This window comes from Panthera onca, chromosome A1 (assembly GCF_046562875.1).
Source record: "Panthera onca isolate mPanOnc1 chromosome A1, mPanOnc1 haplotype 2, whole genome shotgun sequence".
NCBI lineage: Eukaryota > Metazoa > Chordata > Mammalia > Carnivora > Felidae > Panthera > Panthera onca.
Genome location: NC_138339.1, coordinates 9,956,629 through 9,969,328, shown reverse-complemented (window position 1 = coordinate 9,969,328; position 12,700 = coordinate 9,956,629).

Below are 12,700 nucleotides of genomic sequence, written 5' to 3'. Positions count from 1 at the left end.
CCAATGCTCTTAATTAAATGCAGAAGATAGTATAAGAAATCCCTAGATGACAGCTCCATAGCAGCAGGAAAAACAATCACTTTAATTTAAAACAAGAAGTCAAAAACCCTTTTGAAAATTATTTATTTAAAAATGTAGATAATCAATAACAAGGATGATGCAATGGTACCTTTTCTTATTTATAAATCATATAAAACAAAGTCCTCGGAAAACAGGTTTTTTTAACTCGTTTGTTAGCATAGTCTGTATTGATGAGAAGCAACATATTATAATCTGTGTGATAATGTTTGTACATATTCATGTTTTATTTAAGAGATACTAAAATGTTTGAGTATGGAGTTTTACCTTCAACTCTATTCCTTCTGTTATAAAATTTATAATACCAGCCTGTTTTCCCCTATCTAACACCTGGAAGATATCTGAATTCCAAGTAACACCTTGCCCCAAGGTTTTCAGATGAGGGATTGAAGAACTATAATTATAATAGTAGCTCAGAAGACTGCACTCAGATTTGCAGATTTATACTTTAGAAACCAACTCTAATAGTTATAAATTTTGGAAGGCTGGCTTGTAAAGGTCACCTCTTCATTAGCACCACGGTGTTACTCAGGAATGACTGATTTGCTTCATCACCCACTGGAGCACACACTTCATCAATATAGGGATTATTGTTTTCTACACCACCAAGATAACACAATGCGTAGGCCTATCAAATCAGACTAACATATTGGGGGCTATGCCTAGAATCAAAGAAAACTCATCATTTCAGAGACACAAGAACCAAGAAACACAGACAAAGTATACAGACATCTGACAGGTGTAAAGTCACAGAACATGACCCTCCAGGTTTTTTCTGTTGGACATGTGCTCTCTGTCCCTGGATGTAGTCACCTTACACATTCGGCAGCATTTTAGGATTTAAAACACCTCCATTTTGCACCTACGTAGTTAGAACTTACAGGAAATGTCTCAGGGACCCATACCCCATAGTATCATGTGTTTGCAATAGCAGTGCTAAAACAGAAACAAGTTATCAAAAATATTTTTACATAAAGATGCTCCTGCTAGCAAATACTGTTGTCTATTAACTAGAAGACTAATTATCAGCATGTTTATAATGACATTACAATGCCAGCTGCCTTCTCTCTGAGCATCCTCATGGCAAAGAGAAATAAATAGATTGCAGGCCAGCTGCTTGACTCCGTCTTTTCCACCTGTTACTTCCCTTGTGCCTCTAGCAGTGTCTGGCACATAGGAATCTTCAAATAATCATTGCCTTAGTGACAAAATTAAATGAATCTTACCAATAGCTATTGAGAGTGTAAAACACTGTGTTCAGAAGGAATCTGGGGACAATATCTGGACTCCAATGAAATGGTACAACATGAATTGGTAGCAACAGGTACACGTGGGACCATAGGAGAATTGTGACAGCCCAGTGTCCAAACGTGTGTCTTTACTGCCTTTCCAAATAGACTACAGTCTACACAACCAACATAATTTAGTGTGCTAATGTTAACATCTAGAATTTACAAATTTTGAAAGTGAAAAAAATATATAATGGCTTTTGACGTTCATTCACGAAGAGGCTCTAAATTCTTTAGTTTCATTCACATTTCCCTTTCTTCATTTATAAGAGTACTTCACTATTCCTATTCTTTGGTTTATTATTAATTATCTTCAGTGAATTAATGGAACTGATGATTGTTTCCAATGGGCTTAGATGAACCTCATTCACATGCTATTGTAACCCAAAACTAGTTATGTACAATCATCTGAGTTATTAAGGGGGCCATAGTGAAATACCATGAACTAGGTGGTTTAAACAACAGAATTCACTTTCTTACAATTCTGGGATGCTAACAGTCTAAGATCAAAGTGTAGGCATAGTTTAATCTGAGGTCTCTCTCCATGGCTTGTAGATGGCCATCTTTTGCCCCTGTCTTCAGACGCTCATTTCTTTGTATGTGGGTGCCCTAATCACTTCTTACAAGGAGACAAGTCCTATTGGATTAGGACCCACCTTAATGACCTCATACAACCTTAATTACATTTTCAAAGGCTTGAACTCCAGATACAGTCACATTGTGAGGTATTAGAGTCTAGTACTTCAAGATATGAATTGAAGGGAACACAATTTGGTCCATAATATCACCCAGAGAGTTGTCAAACCATTTATTACCCAGTAGACTTAGTTTTTCAGCACTATTTTATTCTACTTAGCTTTAAAGAAATTAGTTTCTTTTTTCTCATGGAAAAGGATTACATTTCCTTCTCTAATAAGATTCTTTCCTGCATCCATGTGATCTGCTCTTTTTACTAAAGTAATCTCTCTTTTGGCAGGGTACATTATTGACAGTACTGAATTCTATTAATAAAATTACAGAGGCCAAGAATTTACCACTTGAAATTATAAATCTCTGAAAAGGGAGTTGTTGGGGGGAAATTCACTCAAGAAATGCTTTCTGGTTAGAAAATCTAAATCTATGTGAATAAAATGTAGTAGTTTCTGGAATCATGAATAATTTGATGATAATCAAAATATGCAAAATAGTACAGTGAAAATTAGGGAGTTGTCAATGGCTTTTGAGAAATTGCCAAAACCTGTAAGGAAAATATTGTTTAGAAAAATGCCGATTACTGCTAAAAAAAAATAATAATAAGTTCTCTGTGTGTCATCAACAACCTATTTTTTTCATCAAAAATCTCAACTTTGCTACAATTTGTGCTTTATAACTTTGTATTTAAGAATTCATGTCTATAGGGGCACCTGGGTGGCTCAGTCAGTTAAGCGTCCCACTTCGGCTCCAGTCATGATCTCATGGTTCATGAGTTTGAGCCCTGCGTCAGGCTCTGTGCTGACAGCTCAGAGCCTGGAGCCTGCTTCGGATTCTGTGTCTCCCTCTTTCTGCCATTCCCCTGCTCGAAATCTCCCTGTCTCTGTCTCTCTCTCAAAAATAAATACATATTTTAAAAAAAGAATTCATGTCTGTGAAGATTTATATCTATCTTCTATTATTCAAAATATTATAAGACTCCAAAATGTTCAATTATTTGGAAGGCAAAAAGAGAAAAAACACACAAATAAATTATCTAAGACCTTCAGTATATGTTATATGTAATTTGTTGCTGAGCAAGTGTCTCTTAATTTCTTTAATCTATTTTTTCCCTAAACCATATGAAGAAATGGATCATGTCTGTGTTTTGAATTATAGTAAATAATATATCAAGTTGCCTAGCAAGTGAGATTATAAATTAAGTAATAAAAGTATCTTTCAGACTTCCAGTTACAGCTCAAATATGTAGAGATAGGAAGAAAACAATTATTCCAACCATTTTAAGAAGAAAAAGATGGACAAACTGAGAATCAATGACTTGTCATGAATCCTGAGGTCTTAGGACAAACCACCAGTAACTCAGGCACCTCCAGGGAGAGATACAGGATCCAACAATTTGCTTTCCTAGGCAGAAGCCACTGGACCCACATAAGCCAAAAGGAAGATTAAACTAGAAATTAGGACAAATTTCTGGTGCCTAATTATGGGCTATCATAAAAATGAGAAGTAACTGGAGACAACAGTCACAAAGACATCATCACACTTGTATATCTTTCCTACAGGAACCCCAGAGACCTCAAAGCTGTGGATCTACATAACGTCCCCACTGTCCATGGCATAGAAAGTGCCCATAGCCCATGGAGAGGATGGGTAAAATACACAGAAATCCTTTTCCTTATAGAACAGAATCTCAATCTACAAAGGGAAGAAAATCAACAGAGCCTGCTTGTTAAAATTCCATTACAGCTGGGGGAAATGAATTCAGTACAGCCCCAGCCTCTTAGTCTCATTGAAGGACACAAAAAGCCATAATCTGCAGGAAGGGTGGCCTAAAGGATATGGACTAGGAATACTGGAGGTATTCCTAGGAAAGGGATTAGGGCAGCAGAGGGAAAAATCTCTAGGCCTGAAGAAAAACAGGAACACTTGTGAAAATGGTATTCCCATACCACAGGTCCACCATGTATTCCAAAGACTGAGACTTAGAAGATTTGAGAATGCCCTTCCTGCATCCTGTCACCATGATAGTAAATCTTCATCAATAACTGTAGATTATAACCAGGAGAGATAAAAGAGGTAGACCTTCTTTGAGAAAACAGAAGCCCCAAAGCCAGAAGGAGATTAGAAACAAGGTCACTAGAGGAATTTGAAGGCTGTGGTTCCCATACTAACAACAGACTTCAAACACAGCTCAAGTTCTGGGTAAATTAACAAAAACTCCCACAGTAAAGTCTTGTCTACCAAAGTATCTATTTCCAAAAAATTGCCAGCATTCAAAAGGACAAGAAAGGCACAACATGTGAAGACAAATTAATGGCCAAAACCATACTCAGATATGACATACGCATTGAAATTATCAGACAGGAAATTTAAAACAATTAAAAGGAAACAACTTGCAAGACAAGATGAATAACGTCATCAGAGAAATGCAAACTATCAGAAATAATCAAAAGGAAATAGTAGAAACCAAACAATGGCAAAAATTAAAAATACCTTCAACACACTCATGTGTAGACTCAATGCAGTCAAGGAAAGAATCAGTGAAATTGAAAACTGGCCAATAGAAATTATTCACATTGAAATTCCAGGAGAAAAAAATAACAAGGCAAACACATCGAATAAAACACCCAAGAACTTTGGGATAATAAACAATGAACAAGGTAACATTCACAGCTTCATAATTGCCAATGGAAAAGAAAGATTGGAGCAGGAAACCTATTTAAAGAAATAATTACCAAAACTTCACACATTTTTTATAGCCAACAAACTACAGATCCAAGTAGCACAGACCATATAAAACAGAATATAAAGACAAATCAAAACAAACAAAAAAACAAAATTCACATCCAGTATATTATATTCAAACCACAGAAAACAAAGATACATAAATTAGCCAGAGATGGGGCAGGTGGGGAAGACCTTAAGATGAACAAGAACAAACATTACACCAGACATCTCATTAGAAATAATTCAAGGAAGAAGATACTGGAGTGAAATCTCAAGGTATTGGGGGAACAAACTGACAACTAGATTTTATATCTAGAGAAAATATCCTTTAGGAAAATAACAACTTTCTCAGATAAACAAAAGTTGAGGGAATTTATTACCAACAGACCTGCCCTATAAAGAAATGTTAAAAGAAGTTCTTCAGCCAGAAGGGACATGAAATAGGTCAGACAACTGAATCTACGCCAATTAAAGAAGAATGTCAGAAAAGGAATATGTTAAGATATAATATAATTTGATATTTTTCTCATTGTTCAAAATGTTAAGAGAATATACAATATGTAAAATTCAGAGAAATGTGTCTATATTTGAATCATGCAGATTTTTCAGCAGAAACCATGATATTTTCAACATAAGTGTTGGGATAACTGCTTAACCATGTGCAAAAAAAAGACCCTCAACACAATCTACATAAACTCACATTCTCTCTCCCTCTATCTATCTATATATACATATCTATATAGATAGATAGATAGATAGATAGAGATAGAGATGATATAGATGAGAGAGAGAGAGAGAGACGTAGATATAGATGTATAGATATAGATACATAGATATATAGATATAGATATATATCTCAAATCAGGTCATAGATCCAAATGTAAAAACCTAAAACTATAAAACTTTTAAAAGGAAATAAGATAAAGGAGAACATCTTTCTGACTTGTGATTAGACAAAAAGTTCTTAGACCTGACCCTAAGAGCATAATCCATAAAGAGAAAGATTGATAAAATGGATTTCACGAAGATTTTTCATTTCTCTGCAAAAGACACTGTCAACAGACTTGGATAAATGTCTGTGAATCACATATCTCTAAAGCACTTATATCCACAATATATAAAGAACACTCAAAATTCAAATAAAAGGAAACTAATCATTCAATTCAAAAATGGACAAAATATCTGAAGAGACACTCTATCAAATAGGATATACACATAACAAATAGTGATACGAAAAGATGAACAACATCATTTAGGGAACTGCAAATTAAAATTTCAGTGGGCTGTCACTACAGACTGATTAGAATGGCTAAAATAAAAATTCTGATAGCATAGAGCTGATGAGGCTGTAGAGAAAATGAAAACCTCACACGACGCTGGTAGAAATGCAAAATGGTACAGCCTTTTAGAAAACACTATCAATTTTTTGTAATATTCTATATATACTTACTATATAGTAAAGCAAGCCACTTCCAGGTGTTTACCCTAGGAAAAGAAAGTTACATTCAAAAAACACCTATACATGAATGTATATGGTAGGTCTACTCATTGTAGCCCATATTTGAAAACAACCAAATATTATTCAGTTGGTACATGGATACATAATGGAACATGAATCAGTAGTAAAGTGGACCAACTACTGATAGACCCAATAAGTTACATGGATCTCAAAGGCATTATGTTGAGTGCAAGAATCCAGTCTCAGTGTGTTTCTAGTGTTTGCCAGAGGCTCATGGTTGGGTGTATATGTGGCTAGATGATTGTGTAGCTGTGAAGAAGTCTTGTGGAGACGTAAAAATATCCTGTTCCCTAATTGGCAGTGGTTACACAAACCTGTATGTGTAGTAAAATTCACAGAACTATACAGCAAAACAAATGAATTGTAATGTGTTATTTATGTATTTATCATTTATTTTCAAAAACAAGAATAAATAAGTAAGGAAATTGTGAATGGAGGCAAAGTTGGCAGGTAGGTTTGGTTTATCACATACTAATTCCCAGAATCCCCTCCCCTTTAAGTTTTAAGGCCGGGGTGGATTAAAAGAGGATTTGCAGGAGATTTAGAATGAGAATATGAAACAGTGATCGTCACCATCTAAATGCCATTGAAGTTGCGAGGGGGGACGCCTGGGTGGCTCAGTGTGTTGAGCTTGTGGTAGGATTAAGCCCTTATGGTTTGTGGTTTGTTATGCAGCATTACTGAGGCAAAATATAACTAATGCACTTATTAACAGTCTGTATTGTCATTAACAGTACTTGCTACCCTCTGTTGAGGACCACCTATCTATGCACCAGGCACTATGCTAGGTACTACATATGGTTTATTCTACATCCTGGCGTTAAAAAGAGTGGATTTTAGAGAATCTGAGTTGTCTTAGATTACCTAAATATTAAATGCTACACCTGAAATCCCAACTCAAAACCCCAGCGTCTACTTTCTTTCTTCTGCATTCTTCTATCTCCTCACAGCTAGAAAATAATTTAGAGCCTGGGATAAAATTTTAATGGGAAACATGCTATCCCTTCTCCTGAAATGGAAAATACGTTATCTCTGCTCCTGATTATACTTAGCTCTGCTTAAAAACACCTACCCACACACCCTTTTTAGTGACAAGACATTAATAGACACTTAAGGAAGAAAATAAGTCCAAATGATGTGGTTTTGTCAGAAAATCCCCCAAGGAAACTAACAGAACCTATACATAAACTAGCTTAAACGAGCTGACAATGCTTCATTTTCAAAGAAGATAAGCAACACCCAAAAACTAAGAAAGACAATACACACTGTTAATAAGTATATTGGTTAGATTTTGCCCCAATAATGCTTCATAACAAACCACAAACCATAAAGGCTTAAAATTCTCATGCTTTTTCTACTCTACCTTACTAACTTCCATTTAAATTAATATATTTTTAAATTTTTCATTTGCTCTTTTCCTTGTTACTTGAAGCTCTATGCAGTGTAACACTTTTATAAATATATTTTAAAAAGTAAAAATGTCTGTACCATAGCAAACAACCTTTGGCAATTCTCTTTTTTTTTTTTTTTTTTTTTTTGTATATAATTTCTTTTGCTTACCTTGAGAACTTGGGTAGGCAATTAAGAAAAGAAATAAAACATCTCTTGTGCTCTTTTTCATAGTTTTACAAAGGCAGAGGAAACTATCTGGCTTTCTCTAGCTTAGGGATCATTAAAAAGTTGCCACTTTGATGTGTGTGCAGAAAAAAAAAAAAAACAAAAAGTTTCTCTAGGAATTGCTCACAGGTTCCTGGATATGTCAAAAGAGAACAAACAGAAAGAAATGAAGATGCTAGAAATCTCAAGTGGCTGGTGAGAGGTTTAGAAAATAAAAATCCTCAATAATGCATAGCTCACGATTCTTTTCATCAAGGACGATGACATTGTAATATTTTCCTCATTGTTTCAATAATAAAATCACTAGAAAAGACACAACTTCTTTTCCCAAATAAGTGAAGGTCATGAGGATATGAGCAAAGAATGGATTACTTGCTGATGTACATAAAATAAAGGTATAAATAATTTGTTACAGCTCCTCACATAAATTTTGTATTTTGAGCTAAAATCCTAGTTTCTATTTATTTCCTTTTGCTCTTCCCATATCGTATCCCGGGAAACATAGACCTTGCTTTCATTTTTTTTATTATAATAAGAACTGTACTTTCTTTTTCAGATTTCACTAGGGATTGCAGTACAAAGAACATTTACCTCTCTCACTGTTTAAAATGTCCTTAGCCGCTATCACCCTGGCACAAAAGCTAGTTAAATTTAGACTGTGTTCAATTCTCCCAGTTAATTTTGGACCCTTACCTTTTTAAATATACTGCTTAGGATATGAATACAGGCCAAACACTGCAACTTCCCCATTCTCTTGATAGAAATGAGGATGAGCCATTATTTTTTTCTGTATTTTAGCAAACGGTGAACCTTTTTATGAAATAAAATGCACACATCATTACAACTTCTCATTAAATATGTACTAGGGAGATAATGCTACTGCTGAATAGCTAGAGTTATTACTCTTTCAATTTAACAGCTCTCTTCTTGTCATTGTAAGACTTCTTTTTTTTTTTTTTTTTTTTTGCCTTCTCTGATTATATGAGTTATTGTTAATTTCAACAAAAATGCTAGGGCTTTCTTCCCTGAAAGCAAGGATTGGCAAACTGGTCACAGTGCAGGTGAATATATTTTGCAAATATTATCAGAATAAAAAATGGTTTTGGGGGCACCTGTGTGGCTCAGTTGGTTAAACGTCAGAGCCTTGATTTCAGTTCAGGTCATGATCTTACTCAAGGTCACGAGATTGAGCCCTGCATCCAGCTCTGTGCTGAGTGTGGAGCCTGCTTGGGATTCTCTCTCTTTTTCCCCTTACTCCCCCACTTTCTCTCTCTCAAAAAAAATGGCTTTGATAATATATTTATTTCATAATAATATATAATATATTAATAATATATTAATAAATATTATTATTTATATATTAATTATTAATATATATTATATATAATTATATAATTATTAATATATTATATATAATTATATAATTATTAATATGTATTATATATAATTATATAATATATAATTATTAATATATAATAATATATATTAATAAATAACATAATATATAATAATATAGTTATTTCATAATAATATAGTTTTATTTCATGTAAACACTATAATATACTCCTTCATGATAAAATTTTTAAAACTTTCCTGTAGTAGAAAAGTAAAACCAACAAGAATTTAGCTGGGAATGTACTGATAGAACTTAGTGATTTATCAAGCAAAGACTGAGAAAAATGTCATAGCTTTATATCTTAATATTACACACACAGACGACATTTTAATGCATGTAATGGTTATGGTAATTATTTCATTTTCCTTAAACATCATAAATAGCTAATTCATGATGGAAACAAACGTAAAACTACCATTTTATGTTACCTGAAATAATGGGAATAGTGGGAAAGTGCTAACAGAACTGAGAGACGCAGAAAATAACTTCTGAAAAGAAAACTATCGAGATTTATAGGCAATATTTAACATATATTATTGTTTCAAATTCTCATTCATGCTTGATACAACTTTTTCAAGTTTAATTTTATATAAGTACACTAGATTGACCATAATGGACCAACTTAATCTAAAAGTTTTTTAAAAATTACTTCTAGTTTTTGAAGTTACATGAACAAAAATGGCATTTCAGTCATTATATCTATGAATTCAGAGCCTGCTTCATTATTTCCAAAGTCTAAAATGTATTTGTAAAGATGGTCCAATGCACTCAGATGGTTATAGAGGCTGTTGTGATATAGCACAATAAACCCTTTTGAGAACTGGAAGAAAGAGTTTTATTCTATGTTCATCTGCTAGCAACCTGTGTTACCTTGGGCAAACGAATGGGACTCACTCCGTAGCTTTTTCTTTTGCAGTAAGAGAGGAAATTTGACTAACATGTATCTCTAAGGCCTATTTAAATGTAAAAGCTGAAACTCCATCACTGATGACTCTTTACTACTCATGAAAATGAAATACACATTTCGCCACATGCCAGATTTTAAGCCATCTAAGAAGCAAAGGTAATTTGACTCTTGCTACCTGCTAAATCCCCATGCCGGGCTTAATGCCTAATGTGGCATAGGTGAGTCACTCAATACATGTGCTGAGTAAATGAACAAGTGAATGAATGAATGAACGAATGAATGAATGAATGTTTTCTTCAAATGGTTATATTTTTCTTGTCATGCAACTATCTGGACTGATTATTTCTTTTCATATTTTAACTTTGCTCTCATTTTTGTCGTTATTATCAGGATACTTACTGTGCAAGTCTAACGAATGAAATGTTCAATAGTAGCTTAGTTTCCTTTGCTGATTTGATGTGGGTAGCCTTGACTTGCCAGGCCCTTATTCACAAGCTTTAAAGTTCCAAGAAAAATGTATTCTCCCCAGGAACTAAAAAATTATTTAAAATTATAGAAAATGTGGAACATTTGCTCCAAGTAGAGTGAACAAGAAAATTCAGAACATCCCTCCTGCTAAGCACCAGAGGCAAAGTGTAAACAGCACTGGGACTTTAGAGGGCTACAAAGTATTACCAGACCAAGATGTGGCCAGGGATGGAAATCCAGAGAGAATCGTTCTTCAATTCTGAAATAGGTACCTGAGACTCTGTAAGTACGAACCGCATGTTTGGTGGTCTTGTAGCATCAGGAGGATAAAAGTTGATATTCAGAGCCATGCAAAGTGGGGCTCTGTTAAACAATTTTCTATTTACATGGGGGCCCTGAAAAACTGAACCCCAGAAATAAGGATGAACTTAATGTCCTTCCAAACTCAAATCTCAGTCCCTGAAACTGGGATTAGATGACCACACACCGCTAGTTTCCCTGAGAGATGCATGACAGAAGCAAATGAAAATTGCCTCAAGACATTAAAGTTATTTTAATTCCAAATAATTTCTCAAGTTTATTTATTTATTTATTTATTTAGAGAGAGAGAGAGAGACAGCATGAGCAAAGGAGGGGCAGTGAGAGGGAGAGAGAGAATCCCAAGCAAGCTCCACATAGTCAGAGTCAGCACAGATCAAGCAGGGCTTGATCCCAGGAACCACTAGGTCATAAGCTGAGCCGAAATCAAGAGTCAGACACTGACCCAACTGAGCCCTCCAGGCACGCCCCCCGCAATGATCCATAAAACAATTTTATCAAATATAATCCTTGGCACACAATAACAAGAACCAAGCTAGCCGTAATTTTGTGTTTATTTTTACAGGCAAGGTCACTCTTTATCCTTCTAACAGCACATTCTACTTTCATGTAAATTCCTCACTGAGTATAAATTTCAAAGTCTTGATTTGTTTCCTATTCCCTCATATGTATTTTAATCAGGACATGAAAGAATCATAAATTCTCAGCTTGGCAACTGGAAAATTTTCAAGAAACGTGTTGCAGTATTCCTTTAGTATATAGAAGTACTGGGCATTTTCTGATATGACAGCATTTTTGTTACTGCCAAAGTAAAATAACATTGTCCAGGGAATATTTTTTTTACTCTAATGAGTATTGACATAATTAAAATAGATATAGTTGGAGACATTCTGATCTATAGTTGCCATTTATTTCTACTGACAGCGTTTTGAAATTATGTATTGATGTTGGAAAAGGGATAGCCTATGAACTCCAAAAGAATATATGTGTTCCTAATATTTTTATGTGTCCCTAATATTTTACTTGGGAAACTATGGTGTTGTTAGTAGTCATATGCATTATGGTCAATACACTCCTCCTCCTCCTCCTCCTCTTCCTCCTCCTCCTCCTCCTCCTCCTTCTTCTTCTTCTTCTTTTTTAATGTTTATATACTTTTGAGAGAGAGAGAGAGAGGCGCAAAGGGGTAGAGAGAGAGGGAGACACAGAATCTGAAGCAGGCTCCAGGCTCTGAGCTGTCAGCACAGAGCCTGATGTGGGGCTCAAACTCACAGAGTGTGAGATCATGACCTGAGGCAAACTCAGGCGCCTACCCACATGAGCCACCCAGCTGCCCTGCCAATATGGTCTTCTTAAGCAAAAATATATACAGCAGCAGATATCAAAACATGTCTTTTCTTGTTTTTTAAAAGAATTTCTAAACTATTAAATGACCAAACATTTTTTCCAGATATGGTGGATGTTACAGAATATGGTGACGTTACAGAATATGGTGGACCTTACAGAATGAGGTGACGGTACAGAATATGGTGATGTTACAAAAGATGTTGAAGATCCTTTAGCTTAGTATCCAACCAATCTCTTGAATTCTAATTACTATGTCCAATGTTTGGTCATGAGATTGATGAGCTGAATCAGGAGGGAAATGAAGGCAGAAAAGAGAAGATGAGGAGATGGAAAGGGAAGGGAGAAAA